Source organism: Dipodomys spectabilis, unplaced genomic scaffold, assembly GCF_019054845.1.
Source record: "Dipodomys spectabilis isolate Male_0828 unplaced genomic scaffold, ASM1905484v1 ptg000207l, whole genome shotgun sequence".
NCBI lineage: Eukaryota > Metazoa > Chordata > Mammalia > Rodentia > Heteromyidae > Dipodomys > Dipodomys spectabilis.
In genome coordinates, this window is record NW_024870884.1 from 12,741,871 (window position 1) to 12,762,962 (window position 21,092).

Consider the following 21,092-nt stretch of genomic DNA (forward strand, 5'->3'; position numbering starts at 1 on the left):
CCTTCGTTTTCCTAGATTTTTGTTATTCACTGAGTCCTTTGGAAAGCCTCTACACTGCCATCTTGCTCTGCCCCTCTTCTAGGATTCCACATTTATAAAAATAATGTACATGAGGGGCTGGGAAGGTGGCTCAGTGGTAGAGTGCTTACCTTGCATTCATGAGGCCTTGGGTTCGATTCCTCAGCACCACATAAGCAAAAAGAAAAAAGCCGGAAGTGGCGCTGTGGCTCAAGTGGTAGAGCGCTAGCCTTGAGCTGAAGAGCTGAGGGACAGTGCCCAGGCCCAGAGTTCAGGCCCCATGACTGGACCCCCCCCCCCAAAAAAAAAAATGTACATGATTCTATGGACTCACAAGCTTTAGATTCTATGCATTGCCTTTTCATTTTGATAATTGAAGATTTGGCATCTTAAATTTTCTTATGTTCCTATTTGTTGTGAAAATCAAGCAATAATCATTAATGAGCACTTAACCATCGACAACTACAGAGCCAGGTAGTAGGCTAGGACTAAATTTCCCTTGTTATGTGTCTTTTGGGGGAGTGATACTGGGAATTAGACTTGGGGATCTTCCATGCAAGTCAGATGCTTTACCACTGAGCCTTGAGCCCCTTCTTAGGTTGGCTGTTTTTTTGTTTTTGTTTTTGTTTTTGTTGGTCGTGGGGCTTGAACTCTGTGCCTGGGTGCTGTCCCTCAGCTCTTCAGCTCAAGGCGAGCGCTCTACCACTTGAGCTACAGCGCCACTTCCAGTTTTCTGGTGGTTTATTGGAGATAGGAGTCTCACGGTCTCTCCTGCCTGGGCTGGCTTTGAACCTCGATCCTCAGATCTCAGCCTCCTGAGTAGCTAGGATTACAGGCCTGAGCCACCAGCGCCCGGCTAGGTTGGCTGTTTTGAGGTAGTCCCTTTAAGCCCTGGAAGGCTTGGGTTGCCATCTGCCTGTTTGTGAGTCCCTTTGTGGAGAAAGGTGATCAGCATGTACCACTCTGCTGAGCCTTTGTGCTTCCCTTGTAGTTGGAGTAGACTCAGGACACCTTGCCCAGTCATTGGTTGAGAAGGAGTGCATACATCTTTTTGCTTGGGATGGCCTCAAACCTCAATCCCTCAATTATATCTCAAGCATCTAGGATTGCAGGATGGTTAATTTTTATTTTTTGTTATTATAAAGGTGATATACAAAAAAATAGAAAAGAAAAAAAAGAAAAAAAAAGCTAATGTACAGAGGCGTTAGATATGTCAGGTCATGAGTACATTTCTTTTTGGGCATTGTCACCCCTTCCCTTGCTCTCTCGCAGTTTTTCCCTCCCATCCCCACCCACAAACTGTATAGTCATTTTCAACATACATGTGTTTTCCCCTCCCTCCCCTCCCCCTCCCTCGTGCCCTCCCTCCTTCTCCCCTCCCTCTCTCTCTTTCCTTCCTTCTCTTTCTCTTTCTCTTTCTCCTTTCCTTCCTTCCTTCCTTCCTTCCTTCCTTCCTTCCTTCCTTCCTTCCTTCCTTTTTTCTTTCTTTCTTTCCTTCTTTCTTTCTCTCTCTCCTTCCCTCCTTCCCTCCTTCTCTTCCTCGCTCCCTCCCTCCCTCCTTCCTTCCTTCCTATGCTTTCCTCCCTCCTTTCCTCCTTCCCTTCCTTCCTTCCTTCCTCTCTCTCCCTCCCTTCTCTTCCTCTTCCTCTTCCTCTCCCCTCCTTTCTTTCTTGCTTTCTTGCTTCCTTGCTTTCCTGCTTGCTTGCTTGTTTGTCCTGGCACTTTTGAGCCACAGCTCCACTTCTGATTGTTTTTGGAGGTGTTTAATTGGAGATAAGAGTCTCACAGACTTTCCTGCCCTGGCTGGGTTCAAACTGTGATCCTAAGATCTCAGCCTCTGAGTAGTTAGGATTACAGGTGTGAACCACCAGCACCAGGCCATGTGTCCCCCCCCCCCCTTTTTTTTAATGTTTTAGGAGGCAGGTATGAGGAAAGTCTGTGAGACTCTTATCTCAAAGCTGTAGAGCATGAGCCTTGAGTAGAAAAGCTCAGAGACAGCACCCAGGACCAGCATAAAAATATGTTTAAGGTACATTCATTTTTATTATCCTGAAAAGCTTTTCATACAAGTTCTTGTTTTTGCTCAGTGTTCTACCATATGTCTTGTATCATATGTCATTATTTTGTTAGACTCTATGCTTTTCTGGACTTGTTTCCTCAGAGCTTCCTTTATCCTACATTAATCTGACCTTGAGCTTGCTGATTAGTAGGAAGTACTTACATATTCAGTTTATGTCCTAGCAAATTTTATTACAAAGAAATTAAGAAGATAAATTATTTGATGGGCATTACCTTCCATCCTAATGTCAGTTTATGGGAGGCTTTTTCAAAATAATTGAATGTTTTTCCCCTTTTTATTAGTCTTGGTAGTTTAGACTCTTGTCCCAAAAGTGTATTCCACAGTAGCTACGTTTGTATCATTTCAGTGTTGATGAGAAATGCAGACTTTTCAGACCATATCCCAGGTTCAATCACATGATGATTTGTCTGCAGGCAAAATTTGGAAAAGTACTGGGTGTATTATGCTGCACTCACAATAATGACAACAAAGCATTTATCCCTGTGATTAAAAAAAAAAAAGCAACACAAGTTGGTTATACCTTTTCTATTTGTAACTGTGCCATGTGGCCTCCTCCATGGCAGCAGGAGACAGAGCTGGAGAATCACATTGAATATTGAATGGATTTTTTTTTTTACCCACAGCAATACAGTCTGGCCTTATATTGCTTTTGCAGGGTTCAGTTACTTGACATCTAACATAATTACAAAGAAGGCTGTGAGATTTGCTTTCTTGATTGTCTTGACTGTTCAGGAACAAGACACTGTGTCATGAGTAAATGACATTTACTTTGCTTCAGGTGACTGAATCAGAGTCTGGGTCCCCAGACTCTGATTCTTCTGATGTATAGGTTATACTAACCACCAATCATGACTTTCCAGTCATGACCTTCTAGTCCTGGCCTTCAGTTCAAAGTACAAGATCTCTGACTCCCTGTAAGAGCCTCTGGGAAAGGAGAGTATGCAGCCCTGCTTAGGCTAAGATTCCTCACAAAGTTCCATGCCATAAATGAGCTCCATATTACTCCCAGAAGGATTAGCTTGCTGTGAAGTGAGTATCTTCAGGATAGTCAGTACAGAAGTTGATGCTTTAATACAGTAACCTGATTTTCAAGTTAAAGTAGCCTTGCATTTTATGCCAGTTTACTTACTAAGTAACTTAGTATTTAGTAAATAGAATGGTACTTACTGTATGTTTTAAAATTTTATCCTGATTTGTTAAGAAATAATTAACATATATGTTCTTGGGAAGGATTATTTTATGTTTTTGTGTTGGTCCTGGGTATTGAACTCAGGGCCTGGGCACTGTCCTGAGCTTTTGTGCTCAAGCCTAGTGATCCAGCACTTGAGCCACAGCTCCACTGCTAGCTTTTTGGTTAATTAGAGGTAAGAGTCTTGTGGGCTTTTCTGCCTTAGCTGGCTTTGAGCCACAGTCCTCAGACTTCAGCCTCCTGAGTAGCTAGGATTGCAGGTGTAAGCCACCAGCACCTGGTGGGGAAGGTAACAGAGTCTGTTCAAGCATAAACTTTTTTGGGGACAGTACTAGGGTTTGAACTCAGCGTCTAGGCAGACACTCTACTACTTGAATCATGTCTCCAGTGCTTTTTACTCTTACTACTTTTTAGATACAGTCTTACTTTTTGCCTGGATTGGTCTGAATTGTAACCTTCCTGTTTATGCCTGTGCAGTAGCTGGAATAACAAGTATATGCCATCACGCTAAACTTTTTCTGTTGAAAAGGGTCTTGCAAAGTTTTTCATTCAGGTGGTCCTTGAACTGTGATCCTCTTGATCTCTGCCTTCTAAGTAGCTATGATTACAGGTGTGAACCACCTGCACTGGCCCCCAACAATAAACATTTTAAGGAATTAATGGAAGTCTTGAATTTGTTAATTTAGTTGTGGCAATTTTAGGGAGGTACTTACTCAGCTTACATGTGGGCTTGCTGAAGGATGCAAGCTCTGGAGGGGTGTCACTGGGTGCTTTTTGCCATATGACCTTGGACTTGGGTTTCTGTGTCCCTGTGGTGGGGAACACTCACCTGAGCACATACCTGCTGCCCACGTTTGGCTTTTATTTTTTTGTTCTAATCATATATAATAATAAACATGCGTTTTTCACGAAGTGTGATTTTTTTAAACTTGTCGAACTGAAAACATTTTTTATATCATCATAAAACTTTTATATATGTATGCCAGTACTATGGCTTGAACTCAGGGCACAGTTTCATAGCTTTTTTGCTCAAAATAGGTCCTCTACCACTTGAGCCATACCTTCTGGCTTTTTGGTGGTTAACTAGAAGAGTCTCATAGACTTTTCTGCCTGGCTGGCTTCAAACCATGAGCTCAGATCTCAGCTTCCAGAGTAGCTATGATTGCAAGAATGAGCCCTGAGCTCATCATAAAACTTTTAAAATTTAGTTTTGTTCTGTAGCATCTTACCTTATAACTTGGGTAGTTCTGAGGGCAAGAGTCTTGACCACTGACAAGTCTTGCTTCTCTCTCTGCCTAGTTTACTCATTCATAAAAGTGAGATTGAGTCTGCACTGGTTTATCTCTCTTTTTTTTTTTTTTTTAAAATATTTATTGCAAAGGTGAGACACAGAGGCATTACAGTTACATAAGTCAGGTAAAGAGTACATTTCTTTTTTGTTGTTGTTGTTGTCGTTGGTCGTGGGGTTTGAACTCTGGCCTGGACGCTGTCCCTCAGCTCTTCAGCTCAAAGCTAGCACTCTACCACTTGAGCCACAGCGCCACTTCCAGCTTTTTCTGCTTATGTGGTGCTGAGGAATTGAACTCAGGGCCTCATGCATGCAAGGCAAGCACTCTACCACTGAGCCACCTTCCCAGCCCTGGTTTATCTCTTAAGATTCCTCCTTCTAGCTATTCTGGCTTTTTGTCTCCCATTAACTATTCTACCTGAAAGCTAGCTGAGACACTGCTCATGAGGAGAGGATATTTCATAACTTGGAGAGGAAAAAGTCTCTAGAAGGGGAGAATAGGGTGATCTGAGAGAAATGTTAAGGCTGATACACTGAGGATGATTAGGCTTCTTTCACAATGATTAGACTTTATCTTCCTTTTTCCCCCACCTTCTCTCCTGCCCTCCCTCTCTCCCAGAGTCTCATTGTGTAGTTCAGGCTGGTTTTACACTCACAATCTTCCTGCCAGCCTTTTGAGTGCTGGGATTACAGGTGTGTGCCACCATGATTATTCTTGTCTAGTGATGAAATGGGCCACCTTAAAGTGGTGAGTACTGCTTAGTACCAAAAAGACAAAGGTTAAGGTTAGACAGGCTAGTAATACTTAAGAGTTAGGTCAGAGTTATTTAGGCCTCAGTCAAGATAGCACCAAATGACTTCTCTAACCTTATGATTGATTTCCTATGGATAGAAATCATGGCCCAATAAAGTTGTTAAAATGATTTAAAAAAATGTGTTGTGTGACTCAGTGGACCTGCCTTTAATTATTATAGTGAAAATACATTGATCCTTTCACAGTGACTCATATAATAAATTCATCTTTACCTAACGTGGTTTTTTTTTTGTTGTTGTTGTTGTTGAAGAACAGGCTAAGTACTGTTCATTCTTGGCTTTAAAATGTTGCTTGTCCTAAGTGTTATGTAGATTTTGTGATGATCTGGAAAAGCAGTGCTATATTTTCTTCATTTTGATTAGTCTTTGAATGTTTGCTATGTTTCTCCAAAGCTAAGCTGGGCACCGTGAGTTCGGGATCTTTGCCCTGTTAGGAGACACAGCTAAATTTGCCATCCTCTCTGTGGATGTATTGCCATCTTCTCTAGGGGTATTTAGCAGTCTGGGCAGTTTTGATAGTATTATCTGTCTTCTCACTGGCTACCATGAAGCTGTCTGAAGAAATGCAAGAAGCTTACGAGAGCAAGGGGGAGGAGCAGGGAAGTACATACCTACTACTTTGCTTAAATTATTGGGGTATTCTCTTATTTCCTGTATTTAAGGTAGACTTTCCTTATCCAAAGGAACAATTCTGTCACCTGCTGTAGCATCTGATTGAGACTGTGGGCGTTTGTGTTTACAGCTCCTAAATGATTGTAGATTTCTGTCTCCTATGGGGTGTTTCTTCCTGATTAATTGGTATTAGACTCTTAACAGAATGCATCTGTCAGTTGGTGGCAGAGTTGCTTGCTGTAGCATGTTGACATTTGGGACTGGGTGGGTCTTTGTTGTGAGGAGCTGGCCTGTGTACTGTAGATATTACTGACCCTGGCCACCACTGCTATGTGCCCACTGTACTCCCACAGTAGTGACAACCCTAAGACACTACCAGAAGTCCCTGAGTTGAAAATTCTCTCTATTGAGGACCTCTAACTTAAGGATGCCTCTGAGCTAGCTCTTTGCCAGGTTAAGATAATACTCCTGTCTGTGTCTCAGTGTTCGTAGCCTTGCTCACATCCTTCTGTCCCCTGATTGTGCTCTGCCCTGCTAATGAGTTGGAAAGTTGCCAAGTAGAAGATGGAATCAGTGGGGACTAGGACAGAGCTGGAATCAGGTGTGGCCTTGGGTAGTGGCTGAGCACTGCAGGCCACTGATGGGTGGATCTGGAGTGGTAGCTGATGATTAGCTTGTTAAATGCCTTTTGACTTGGAAGTGAGTGGATGGTGACATTGTGGTCCTTGCACTGAACCGGAATCAGGTATGCAGTGTCTGTCTGCCTTGGGAATCTGGATTAGGGAAGGAAGTGCAAAGGATGTTTTTTTTTTTATGTTTTTATTTGAAAGAAGCAAAGAAAAGTAAAACTGCTTCTCTATAAACTGCCATATTTAATTTAGTTTCAATTTTAAGGTAATTAATAGCTGGAGTCCATTTCTTTTACCTGTGTGAAACAAAGTGGGAATTTGTAAATATGAAACAGCATGTGGATGCTTGCTTATGAATGCAGCTGTGAGAGGTGCCAGGCTCCCGACTAGGGTGAAGGTGCCAGGCTCCCAGGGGCTGAGGGAGCTGAGCAGGAAGGTTGGGAGGGACATGACCATGTGAGCAGTGAGGGCTCTGTTTTGGAGGGTGGACAGAATAGGTGGGATGAAGTAGGCAAAGTAGATCTCAGATAAGCTGGAGACTGGGACCGGTGTTCAGGCTCTTTATTTATATTTATTTTCAGTCATGTTTTTAGCATCTGTAGTCTGGGTTTTAAGAAATTGCTTTATACTTGGTTAAGATAATCTAAAATGTCCCTCTTTGTAAGCTTTATATTCTTAGAATTTATTTGACACAGTTTTTCTTTTTAATATTGTGTGCCCGTGCGTGTGTGTTTGTGTGTGTGTGTGTGTGTGTGTGCATGTATGTATGTGCCTGTGTGAAGTGCACTAGTGCTGGGGCTTGAACTCAGGGCCTTGGTTCTTATTTTTTTTTTTTTTTTTGTCGGTCGTGGGGCTTGAACTCTGGGCCTGGGCGCTGTCCCTCAGCTCTTCAGCTCAAGGCGAGCGCTCTACCACTTGAGCTACAGCGCCACTTCCGGTTTTTCTGGTGGTTTATTGGAGATAGGAGTCTCACGGTCTCTCCTGCCCAGGCTGGCTTTGAACCGCGATCCTCAGATCTCAGCCTCCTGAGTAGCTAGGATTACAGGCGTGAGCCACCAGCGCCCGGCTTTTTTGGTTCTTATTTTTGAGCCTCACCTCCACTTCATATTTTTAATATCTTTTAATGATGGAATATTCCATTTTGTGGTTTACCTAACTACTTCTTTATTGTTCAACATGTAGATTACTTAAAAAAATTTTGCTACTATAAATATCCTTTAATGAATATCTTTGGGTATAAATTTTAATTCACAGTTAAGACTATTTCTTTCAAATAGTCTGTACTACAATAGTGAAGATATTTTTAGGCTCTTGATTCATATTGCCAAACTGCTTTCCCAAAAGTCTCTAATTAACACTCCCACTAGCAAGTTTTAGTGTTTACTTTTTTTTTTTTTTGAGACAGGATCTCAAGCCTTCAACATGTCACCCTCCTGCCTCAGCCTTCCTGTGCTGGGATTATGAGTGTGAGCCACTACACCTAACCTGATAATGTGATTTTTTTTTTAAAGAAAATTATTGGTGAAAAAACATCTCTTTGTTGTCTTGCCTGGTTATTAGTTATTTTTCTTTTACCCTTAAAGTTCATTAGCTTATTTTGTAGGTTGGCCATAAATGACCCTTTCCCCTTGATTTGTTTGAGTGTTAGTACTTTAAAAAAATCTTCCACCCTCCCATTTTAGAAGTCACAATTCAGGGGCTACTGCATATTAGGCCAAGTACTCTACCTTTAAGCTACATTCCCATCTCTCATTTGTTAATGTATTAACATTTTTCCAGTTTTTCAATTATGTCTTGCTATATGATTTCCAGCTTACAAAAAACGTATCAAAGGGTATAGGAATTACCACATGTTCCTTACTGAAATTTGTGATTGTAATTTGCTTCATTAGCTTTATCACTCTTTCCCTCTTTCTTTATATGTATGTTTATGTATTTATTTTCTTTCTACTTATGTGCATACATACATTTAAAAAATTCATTTGAGACTTAAGTTGTATGTTTCCCAATAGCTAGCATTTCCACTCATCAATCCACAGTAAAATTGTGTCGGGAGATTTAATAACTGGTGGCCTATGGCAATTCTATTGTATTGGTCATTTCTATAATAGGCCTAACTGCTCTTTTGTTTTCCCTGCCCAATATCTCATTGGAATCATTCCCTCTTAATGAGGGGCAAGTAATTCCTTAGTCTCTCTTTGTTTTTGGCATCAATGGTTTTGAAGGGTCCAAATCCTTCAAAATATTTTATATTAGGGATGTTTTTCTGGAATATACCTAATTTGTGCTTGTATGAAGGTTCCTCATGATCAGATTCAGGTTCTATATTTGAGGAAGAGGTAGCAAAAATGACTTATTCTTCTCAGTGCAGCATATTTCGAGTACACATGATGTTTGCTTGGGTATTGGTCATGACTTTGGATACTTTTTGAAGTTTGTATCTGCTGGATTTCTCTACTGACAAAATGCTGGTTTTTTTCTTTGAAGTTAGTATGTGTTGATGCTGTGTAAATGTCCTGTTCTCATCAAACTTTAACCCACTAGTCTTAACATCTGGTGATGATTTTCCAAATCCCTTCTTTTTTCTGTAGCTGTTAATTGGTATTCCCTCAGGAAGAGCATTTTTTCTTCCCTCTTATTTATACATTTGTGTTAAGTGGTATATATGTATAATTTTATGTGGTGGCCTGTAGTTCAGTACTTGAATTATGGCTATGCCTATTTCATACTTGGTTGGTCGTGAGGCTTGAATTCTGGGTTTGGGTGCTATCTCTCAGCTCTTCAACTTGAGGCAAGTGCTCTACTGCTTGAGCCACAGTGCCACTTTGGGTTTTCTAGTGATTTATTGGAGATAAAAGTCTCACTGACTTTCCTGCCTGGCCTTGCTTTGAACCATGATCCTCAGATCTCAGCCTCCTGAGTAGTTAGGATGAGCCTTTTTCAAGCTGAGTCTCTAGTGCACTTTTCATATGTCTTTTGGAATACTTGTTCACTTTCTGGTACAAGTAAACAGGTTGTCCTCAGCTCATTTTTATGCCCTGACCCTTGAATCAGCTTTTAGAGGAGCCTTGTTCTTGGGCTGGGAAGGTGGCTCAGTGGTAGAGTGCTTACCTTGCACGCATGGGACCCTGGGTTCGATTCCTCAGCACCACCACATAAGCAGAAAAAGCCAGAAGTAGCACTGTGGTTCAAGTGGTAGAGTGCTAACCTTGAGCTGAAGAGCTGAGGGACAGCATCCAAGACCAGAGTTCAGGCCCCACAACCGACAAAAAAAAAAAAAAAAGTTACAGGGGCTGGGAAGGTGGCTCAGTGGTAGAGCGCTTGCCTTGCATGCATGAGGCCCTGGGTTCGATTCCTCAGCACCACATAAACAAAAAGAAAAAAGCCGGAAGTGGTGCTGTGGCTCAAGTGGTAGAGTGCTAGCCTTGAGCTGAAGAGCTGAGGGACAGCGCCCAGGCCCAGAGTTCAGGCCCCATGACCGGACCAAAAAAAAAGTTACAGGAGCCTTGTTCTTGAGAGTGGGCCATAGTATTTAGAAATCAAAAAAGTGGTTACATGGGCTGGGACTGTGGCTTAGTGGCAGCCAGCTTGCCTATCATGCATGAAGCCCTGGGTTTGATTTCTCAGTACTGCATAAATAGAAAAAGTTGGAAGTGGTGCTGTGGTTCAAGTGGTAGAGTGCTAGCCTTGAGCAAAAAGAAGTTCATGGGCAGTGCCTAAGCCCTGAATTCAGGCCCTAGGACTGGCAAAAAAAGAAAAAAGTGGTTACATGATTTGTTTATTGCTACTGCTGTGTCACTACTTCTTGCTCTGTCAGTGGACACAATTAGGATGTGATCTAGTATGTTAATACACATGCATCTTAGTCTGTTGGTGCTACTATGACAAAATATCTTGGTAGATTATAATCAGAATTAATTTCTAACTTAGGAGGCTTTGAAATCTTCATGTTTCTTCATTTGGTGTTGATGAGGGTCTTTTGCTTAGGCCTCACATGATGTGAGAGCAGAAGGCTCCAATGTGCTTCAGCCTTTTAACCAGTCTCCATTTCATTCATTGGGCTGTACCTACATGACTTAATCACCTCCTAAAGTCCTACCTCTTTTGTTTGTTTCTGGTCTTGAGTCTTGAACTCAGGACTTAGGCACTATCCCTGAGCCTCTCTGTGCTCAAGGCTAATGCTCTACACTTGAGCCACAGCACCACTTCCAGGTTTTTCTGTGTCTGTGGTACTGAGGAATTGAACTCAGGGCTTCATGCATGGTAGGCAAGCACTCTACCACTAAACCACATTCTCAGCCCAAAGTCCTACCTCTTTATAAATACAATATATCTTTTTTTTTTTTTTTTTTTCTGATCCTTAGTCTTGAACTTGGGTCCTGTGTGTTGGCCCTGAGCCTCTTTCTGCTCAAGGCTAATGTTCAACCACTTGAGCCAAGCTCCACTTCCAAACATATTAAATTTGATTAGATAACTTTTTTTTCTTTTTTTCTTTTTGGTTGGTTGTGGGGTTTGAACTCTGTGCTTGGGTGCTGTCTCTGAGCCTCTTTGTGCTTAAGGCTAGCACTCTACCACTTGAGCTTCAGTGCCATTTCCATCTCTTAATACTGTACTGTTGGTAATGTGAAAGCATGTAAAGATATAGTCCATTGAAACATCTGTGTGTACACATCTGTGAATAGCTATGAGCTGGAACTGATACTGCTGATGCAGAGTACTTGGACTTACTTTCCTCTTATTTTAAATTTTGTGTATGAGTTGAAGTTTATCCTCCCTCCCCCTTCCCCCCCACCCCCCAATCTAGCACCATTTGTTGAAAACACTTTCCATTTCTCTTTGAAAACCAATTGACTGTATGTGTTGTCTGTTTCCCCAACCCTTGGTTCTGTTCCCTTGATCTTATTCCTATCCTTAGGGCAGAATGATACATTTGCATGTGTGTGCTTCCCCACCCCCTTCTCTCCTTCTCCCTCTCCCTGTCCCCCTCTCCACTTCCCCTTCTCCTTATCCCCCTCTCCCCCTCCACCTCCCCCTTTCCCTTTTCCCTCTCCTGTCCCCCCACCTTTCCCTCTCCCCCTCTCTTCCTCTCCTCTCCCCTTCCACTCACCCCCTCTCTCCCTCTCTCCTTCTCCCCGCCTTTATTTGAGACAAGGTCTTGCTGTGTTGCCCAGGCTGTCCTCAGACTCCTCTGTTTACTGACTTCCTGAAGGATGAGACACTGGCCCAGGCTGGCTTATTGTGCCTGTATTGATTATTGTGGTATTGTATGAAATCTTGAAGTCACAGTTTGTCTTTCAACTTGTTCTTTTTTAATTTCTGTGCTCTAGATCCCTCGTATTTCTGTATAAATTTTATAGTCATTGGTGGGAATAAAGTTGGAGTTGTGATTTGAGCATCATCAGTATGTTTGCAATATTGAATTTTACATTAGACATATGGTATATATTTATGTATTTCATATTTTCATGTATATTGCTTTATGTATTTTAATTCTGCCTAGTAGTGTTTTGTATTGTGAGTAAAAGGGACATACAAACATTTTATTAACTTTATCCCTGAATACTTTGCTTTTGGATGTTACTTTAAGAAAAATATTTTTTATTCTCTTTTTGTTGGTAGTAGGTAGAAATAGAATTGGGATTTTACATTACATTCCCATTTGGTGGCCTTGCTAAGTTTATTTAGTTGAATTTTGCTAGCTTCACTTAGATTTCTTATGAATGTCTCTTTTTTTCATTACATTTTTTTTTTTAGCTTTGACATCAACTTTATTCTCAGAGCCAACCTGGGTAACAATACCTTATTACTTCAAACTTTTGTAGGAATCGTATTCCTTCTTACACATACCAAAGCTTATACTCAGCAGTGAGTTCTGAGTTGCAAAAGTGGATTTACTATTTGTATCTGTAAGTCTTAAAGATATACACAAGTACTGACGTTTATCTCTTTGTAACAATTAATGAAAATCATGGAACTACACTACACCATTCTTTTTCTATTTATTTATTTTTGGTCAGTCGTGGGGCTTGAACTCTGGGCCTGGACACTGTCCCTGAGCTCTGCAGCTCAAGACTAGCGCTTTACCACTTGAGCCACAGCGCCACTTCCGGCTTTTTCTGCTTATGTGGTGCTGAGGAATCGAACCCAGGGCCTCATGCATGCGAGGCAAGCAGTCTCCCACTGAGCCACCTTCCCAGCCAATTTTCTATGTATTTCTTTCTTTCTTTCTTTTTTTTTTTTTGGGTCCGGTCATGGGGCCTGAACTCTGGGCCTGGGGGCTGTCCCTCAGCTCTTCAGCTCAAGGCTAGCACACTACCACTTGAGCCACAGCACCACTTCCGGCTTTTTTTCCTGTGGTGTTGAGGAATCGAACCCAGGGCCTCAGGCATGCAAGGCAAGCGCTCTACCACTGAGCCACCTTCCCGGACCCTGTATTTCTATTTTTTATTGACTTAAAAAAACCCAACAAAATGGTGTCTTTCTATGTAACACATCCTGGCCTACAATTTGTGATCCTTCTTTCTTAATCTCCTGAGTGCTGGGATTACAAGTATGCACAACATGCCTGGCTTAATTACTTTATTGCTGAATTATATGGTATTCAGATTTGTAAGATTACATCCTGTGCCAGTGTCAGCTGGAGAGAGTATTGTGTTTATTACACTGTTACTAGTGTTTGTGTGCTATATCTTTTCCATCCTCTTTTTTTTTTTTGGTGGTACTAGTGTTTTGAACTCAGGGCCTCCTGCTTGCTATGCAGGCACTCTTTTATCATTGAGCCATACCTCCAACCCTAAGTTTTGCTCATTGTGTTTGATATAGAGTCTTGCTTCCTGTCTGGATGCAAGCCTGAGCACAGTTCATCTGTTAGGCTGCCCAATAGTCAGGATTACAGACACATACCACTGAGTTTAGCCACTGATTTAGATGGAGTCTCAAAAACTGTTTCTGCATGGGCTGGCCTTAAACTGTAATCCAGCAATTTTAGCCTCCCAAGTAACTAGGATTACAGGAATGAGCCACCATGCCTGGCCCATCCTCTTACTTTGACCTGTTCCTTTATATTCAGCAAAGGACATCAGTGTAGACATGAGAGGCTGATTTAGCTCCTTCTTTTTCCACCCTAGGCTTACAATGTCTATTTAACATTTATTTAATCTAGTCACATTTAATGTACTTAATGATTACACAGTTGATGCAATTTTTTTTTTTTTTTTGTCAGTTGTGGGGCTTGAACTCTGGGCCTGGGCACTATCCCTCAGCTCTTCAGCTTAAAGTGAGCACTCTACCACTTGAGCACAGTGACACTTCCGGTTTTCTGAGTGGTTTACTGGAGATAAGAGTCTCACAGAGTTTCCTGCGTGGGCTGGCTTTGAACTGCGATTCTCAGATCTCAGCCTCCTGAGTAGCTAGGATTACAGGTGTGAGCCACTGGTGCCCAGCTGATGCAAGTATTTTGGAGTCTTTATCTTTAAAAATTTCAAAATTGGTTTGTAACCCTAAAATGAATATTTGAAGTGCTTTTTAATATCCATGTTACCAGCTCAAGTCAAACAAAGTAACTTTCTACACACACACACACACACACACACACACACACACACACACACACACACACACACACAGTACCAGCTCAAGTCAAACAAAGTAACTTTCTACACACACACACACACACACACACACACACACACACACACACACACACACACACACACACACACACACACACACACACACACACACACACACACAGTCTTGCTGTGTAATACAGGCAGGCCTCTTATTCACTTTGAGTTCAGGTGATTTCAAATTTTTGATCCTTCTGCTTCAGTCTCCCAAGTGTCAGGTTATAGCTAGGCCATCACACAAGGCTTCCAGCCTGTCTTTTGTTGGTGACTTGCTGCTTAAAAAACTTAGTGCAACACAGCCAAGGAGGCTGGGGAGGCCTCAGGGGGGAGCACGCAGACAAGAGGGGACAGGGTGGTGACCTCCAGCACCACCTTTCTGGACCTTTCCATCTCTCTGCTTAGTACTAGTGCTCCCCGGGTGGGGGTCCCCTAGTTTATGTGCTATAAATATATCGGATGTACATAGAGATCTATTTTCTCTAAAGCATTCCCCTCCCTGCTCTGTTCCCATGGAGTCCCAGTATTCAGACTGACTGTTCTAGCCCTACTACTGGGCCAGCAGGAGGTAGGGTGAAGCCTGTCCACCAGGATAGGGGTTCTTGGATCCTTTTTCCTATGAATGGAGAAAGTTTATTGGAGACCTTCAATAAACTACTTTCTGGGCTTTTTCTAAAAACAAAACAAAAAAAAACTTAGCAGGGCTGGGAATGTAGCTTAGTGGTAGAGTGCTTGCCTAGTATGCATGAAGCCCTGGATTTGATTCCTCAGTACTGAATAAACAGAAAAAGCCAGAAGTGGCACTGTGGCTTAAGTGGTAGAGTGCTAGCTTTGAGCACAGAGGCTCAGAGACAGTGCCCAGATCCAGAGTTCAAGCCCCAGGACTGGCAAAACAAAACAAAACAACAATTTAGTGCAAAGGTGAACTTCAATGTCTCTGAGTGCAAGAGATGTCACATGCCTTGTGGAGAAATTACTTGTAAGCCTCCCTTTGAGTTGTGTGGTTGCCTCCATCAATAAATTAGCAATATATAGAAAGAAATTAATTTCACACATAAAACAAGGGTATCTATTGACTGACTAAAGAGTTGTGACTGAATGTTCTCAGGAATGTAAGCCTGTATTCCCTTGAGGAGCCGTGTTTCCATCTGTGCTAACTCAGTGTTTGTCATGATATATATGGAGTGTTGCTCATATGAGTAATAAAGGATTTTGTTAGTTTGCTGATTGTGTGTGTGTGTGTTTCCTGCTACTCTTCATTTCTTTAGGGGTAATTGAGTCTGTCTGTCTGTCTGTCTGTCTGTCTGTCTGTCTGTCTATCTATCTATCTATCTATCTATCTATCTATCTATCTATCTATCTATCTATCTATCTATCTATCTATCTATCTATCTATCTATCTATCTATCTATCTATCTATCTATCTATCTATCTATCTATCTATCTATCTATCTATCTATCTATCTATCTATCTATCTATCTATCTATCTATCTATCTATCTATCTATCTATCTATCTATCTATCTATCTATCTATCTATCTATCTTGTCGTGGAGCTTGAACTCTGGGCCTGGGTGCTGTCCCTCAGCTCTTCATCTCAAGGTGAGTGCTATGCCACTTGAGCCACAGCACCACTTCCGGTTTTCTGGTGTTTAATTGGAGATAAGAGTCTGATGTACTTTTCTGCCTGGGCTGACTTCAAACCCCAATCCTCAGATCTCAACCTCCTGAGTAGCTAGGATTATAGGTGTGAGCCACTAGAGCCCTGCAATAATTGAGTATTTCTTATTGCTGAATCAAATTACTTCTTTGGTGGTTGCATTTGCAGCTAGGACATGCATCCTGTCATGTCCTTGTGTATGTAGTAATACAGACTTCTCATAAAGTGCAAGAACTTTGCATTATCACAGTACATTCCTAGCCTATCCACCAAGCTGTAGTTCACATATTCTTTATGTATTACCATAAGTTTCTAATAGTTATCTGTGAGTTAAACATTATCTTTTAAAGAAACTAGGGGAAGAAATTGACAGATAGATGTTTTGTTTTAGTGTTAGGAATTGAGCTCAGGGAATTCTTCATGCCAGGCAAGCACTCTGTCTTTGAACTTATGCCACTAGACCATAAAAAGTTCAAGTCTAGGTTAGCCTCAGTTGTGATCCTCCTACTTATGCTTCCCTGTGTCACTGGGGATGACAGGTGCATACTGCAGTGGTTGAGAGACAGTCTTAGAAACTGTTGATGCCCAGGCTGGCCTCAATCCATAGTGCCCCATCTCTACCTCTCAAGGAGCTAGGATTACAGGCTTGAGCCACTGCTCCCAGAAAGAGAGTGCTGAATCTCAAAACTGCCCTGACCATGGGGAAGCTAAGAGGGCAGCTAGTTTACAGTGCTGACTCTCACTACAGGCTGAGTGACTGACAATACTGGGCAGCTCTAGAGGGCTTAGGGACTAAGCCAGAGTGGGATGGGGAAGATAACTGGTTAGTCAATCAGGAAGTGGCTCAATCTCCTCCAAGTTTACTTGGCCAGGGTACATTCTATGCGTAAGTAGGAGAATCAAAGCTCAGGCTGGCCTGGGCTTAATGCCAGACTCTTTCTCAAAACGAATAGTGTAACAAGGGGGTGGAGGTGTGGCTCAAATGATAGAGCACCTGCCTAGCAAGCATGAGGTTCTGAGTTCAGTCCTCAGTAATGTCAGTATCTCTTTTTTTTTTTTTTTAAATTGTGAAAATATGGTACAGAGGGGTTACAATTGCATGAGCAAGGTAAAGAGTACATTTCTTATCAAACATTGTTGCCTCCTCCTTTGTTTCTCCTTACCATCCCTTCCCATCTCCCCCCCCCCCCCCCGCCTCCCTTCCCCTACCCCTCCAGCATCAAAGTTGTAAAGTTCTTTTTTTGACAACGTCTTGTACATCTCATTGTTGCAATGGGTCCACCTGTATCCCTATTTAAACAATTTATTTTTTCCCTTCCGCACTCCAAATTATACCAACATCAAATACAGTGAAAACAGGAGTTATACTGTGGGGGAGGGATATACAAATCAACAAAGAAATCATAAATATGTTAGAAAAAATAGCAAGAGGGGCTGGGAAGGTGGCTCAGTGGTAGAGCGCTTGCCTTGCATGCCTGAGGCCCTGGGTTTGATTCCTCAGCACCACATAAGCAAAAAGAAAAAAGGCGGAAGTGGTGCTATGGCTCAAGTGGTAGAGCGCTAGCCTTGAGCTGAAGAGCTGAGGGACAGCGCCCAGGCCCAGAGTTCAGGCCCCACGACCGGACCCCCCCCCCAAAAAAGAAACAATAGCAAGAAAGAAAAACCATTTGAGTCCTTATCTTGGGGTTCATTTCGCCTAACATCAACTTATCTGACTGTTTCTGCTTGTCTCAGATATATACTAATTATTGCAAATAAGGGAAACCATGGGACTTACGTTTCTTTGGGCAGTATCTCTTGTCTTGTTTTCTGTCTTTCACTTCTTCTTTGTGATGTGTGTGAAACTCTTTAGTAACACTTCTGCTGTTTGTGGAGGAGCAAAAGTAAATGCACGCTAAGTCTACTAGTTCCTTCAACAGTTCCATACATTTAGTTTACAAGTTCGTTCAAAAGTTTCATACCAGTTGTTAAGTTCTGAATTAACTGCCAGTACATACTTATGAAATTGGTACATTTAAGTAAATTGTTTCATTAGTTTCAGTCTTCCAGAAAGGAAGACTGAATGACATTATGACTGGTTATGAAATTAAAACAGTTTCAAATTGAGACTAAGTAGTTGAATCAGGCTGTGTCTTACATCTTCTGAGAAATGCTGAAATGAAGCTACTATAATATAGTGCCAAGGTTGAGGGTCAGTGATGATCACTCTAATCCAGAATAAAACAAGGCTTCTCTGCATGCAGCTGCTACTGCCACACCTCCAGGGAATCTTCCTTCAGGAAAGTGCTCATCAACTGGATTTGCAGGGACTGTTTGTGGGGTAGTACCAGGCAGGCTCAGACTCTCTACTGGTAGGAATGGCAGTTTTGTTTCATTATTAAGTTTTAGTGGAACTGAAGCTTTATCTGTGGGCCTTAAGCTTGCTAAGGTAGGAGCTCTACCACTTAGCCACATCCTGCAGTTCTTCTTCTTCTTCTTTTTTTGTTTTTGTTGGTAGTGGGGCCTGAACTCTGGGCCTGGGCGCTGTCCCTCAGCTCTTCAGATCAAAGCTAGCTTTCTACCACTTTGAGCCATAGCGCCACTTCTGGCTTTTTCTGCTTATGTGGTGCTGAGGAATCAAATCTCATGTATGCAAGGCAATCACTCTACTACTGAGCCACCTTTCCCAGCCTACCTTGCAGTTCTTTTTTTCTTTGATTTGTTTTTTAGATTGGGTCTTGTGTTTTTGCCTGGGGACAGCTGCCAACATCCATCCTCTTCCCTTTATATCATTATTACTTTTACTCCTTCCTTTGCCCAAATTCCTACATGTTCCCATATAATCCCAATCCCTGATTTATTTGCTGAGATGGGGTATTGCTAACTTGTTTTGCCTAGGCTTGCTTCCAGCTTTGTTCTTGATCTCAACCTTCTTAGCATGTGCCACCTACCATACCTGGGCTCTTTTGTTTTGTATGAGACAGAGTTTTTCTCTGTAGTCTGTATTGGCCTCAACACTTGGAATCCTCCTGTCTCAGTTTCCAGATTTCTGGGTTTACAGGTGAGCTCTGCCATACCTGGAATTTTTTTTCTCTTGAGGATAGTCTTGATGCTGCTGAGTACTATGGGAGGTTCTACAGCCTATGCATGGGAGTGGCCCAGACAGAGTGAGGGTGTTGATTCTGCCTGGGAGAAGATGAGCATCTTGGTGGTTATCAGCAGCACACAGCAGTGATGATGCCAGACTCCGTGGGGTGGGCCTGAGCAGGAGTGATGATGCTTGTGCTGACTGACTGCACTTGGCTTCTTCAAGAGCAAGCACTTATTCTGAACAGACTATACCTGCTGTCTGCATTGAGCAGAAATACTTCTGTTTTACTGAGAAAAACAGTTACTTTTATTTTAGATCAGGAAGATCTAAATTTGTAAATCTGAATTTGTAAAGTTTTCCTGTGCCTTATCCCTAATCCTCTGCATTTGCCTCCTTCCATCATCATCCATAGAAATTTGTACTAGGACAAGACTAAAATGATCTAGTGAAATGTATATAACTCTTAAGGAGAGAGTGAAGCAGATTTATTTTGGTTTCTTTCTTTTTGTGCCAGTCCTGGGGCTTGAATTCAGGGCCTGGATGCTATCCTTAAGCTTTTTTTGCTCAAAGCTAGTGCTCTGTCACTTGAGCCACAGCTTCACTTCTGGCTTTTTAGTACTTCATTGGAGATAAGAATCTCATGAACTTTCCTGCCTGGGCTGGCATCCAGTTGAGATCCTCAGATCTCAGCCTTTTAAGTAGCTAGGATTACAGGCATGAGCCACTAGCACCTGGTTTGGTTTTTTTTTTTAAAGTGTGTACTTATTTCCTACCATGTTCAAATGCCCTTTCATCATGGAGAATTGACTGTGTGTGTGTGTGTGTGTGTGTGTGTGTGTGTGTGTGTGTGTGTGTGTGTGTGTATAAGTGTAAATGGCTTTATCATGAAGAATGGGGAGGGAATTATGTACCTTTTTCTTCTATTCCACTTTGTCTTGTTTCCTTGCATATTTAAATATATCCTATCATTGTAGGTCTTTCATAAGACACTTCTGGCTTTAGGATCATTAGTTGACTTCAGAGTTCTTCACAAGAAAACTAGTTGAGTGGCTTAGATTTGACATAGTTCTAGGATTTAGCTACCCTGCTCGTGTCTGCTGGTCTCCTCGTGTCTGTCCCGTGTTCCTCTTGAGGACAGAACATTTCCTCATCCTCACATCTTTTCTCTATTTCTTACTTTCTGTCTGTGATGCACTTGTGAACCTTGAAGATTGTCTTACTCCCATGTATTCTTTCAGCTTTATCTTCCTAGAAGTGCCTGTACCAACTATGGACTCAGCCCAAGTTGTGTTGATGCCATATGCTCAGCCAGTTTTCCTCAGCCAGCAGCTTGCTGTCTTGGGCAAGTGCTTGTCTGTCTGCCAACCCCTCCCTTGACTGGCAGCCAAGACACAGGACATGCATGTGTACCTTTAAGCTGTTGAGTTCCTTTTTAGAGCCATGAAAGCTATGAAAATGAAAGCTCTCTAACCTAGAAAAGTAGTGATCATATTGTAGAAATAAGTTTAATGAATTAAGAATTTCTAGGTTGCTTATTCTTGTGTGAAAGTATGCTTAATGCACACTTGAAATTTGTTTCTGGGATTCTGGCCAAGGAGGAAGAGAAGGTTAACAGTGATATTTATGAAAGTCTTGATGTCAGAGATTTAATGTTCACATGTACTGAAGTAGTATCAGTATCCATAGAGCACCTTCCAATAAGTAAAAAACAATTCTTTATATGTGTGAGTTTAGTAATACAAGAAAAATGGCTTTAAATATTAAATATTTCTTAAATATTCATTATATTGTGTCCTGAACAGTCAGTGAAAAGTCTTAGTATGTTTGCAGATGGTCTACCACCTGAAGATGGTGATGTCTCCATCTACATCACCTATGTATCACTGACTAGCTTGGCTTTTAATTTTTCCTTTGTTTTATTGTATTATTTGGCAATATTAGGGTTTGTACTCAGGGTCTTAGGCTAGCTAGGCAGATGCTCTACTATGAGACATGTGCACAACTTTTTTTTATTGTTAATAAGGTTTGAGCTTTTAAAATTACAGATGTATAGTACTATGCCTAGCTTTTGTTTGTAGAGATAGGTCTTGCTATTTCTAGGCTGGTCT

The 21,092-nt window shown here is 41.8% G+C and overlaps 1 protein-coding gene and 1 pseudogene across 3 annotated transcripts in view; one reads left to right on the top strand and one right to left on the bottom strand.

Moving 5' to 3' along the window:
- Marchf8 (membrane associated ring-CH-type finger 8) overlaps positions 1-21,092 on the top strand; it is a 97,697-nt gene that overhangs the window by 12,903 nt on the left and 63,702 nt on the right. The window contains exon 1 of one of the 3 annotated variants that reach the window (XM_042696338.1): positions 6,647-6,745. The exons of the other annotated variants lie outside the window; for them this stretch is intronic. The gene's annotated coding sequence lies outside the window, so the exon portion shown is untranslated. Of the gene's footprint in view, positions 1-6,646; positions 6,746-21,092 lie in introns of those variants that run through there. 3 annotated transcript variants of the gene reach the window in all.
- LOC122122391 lies at positions 12,456-12,563 on the bottom strand (annotated as a pseudogene).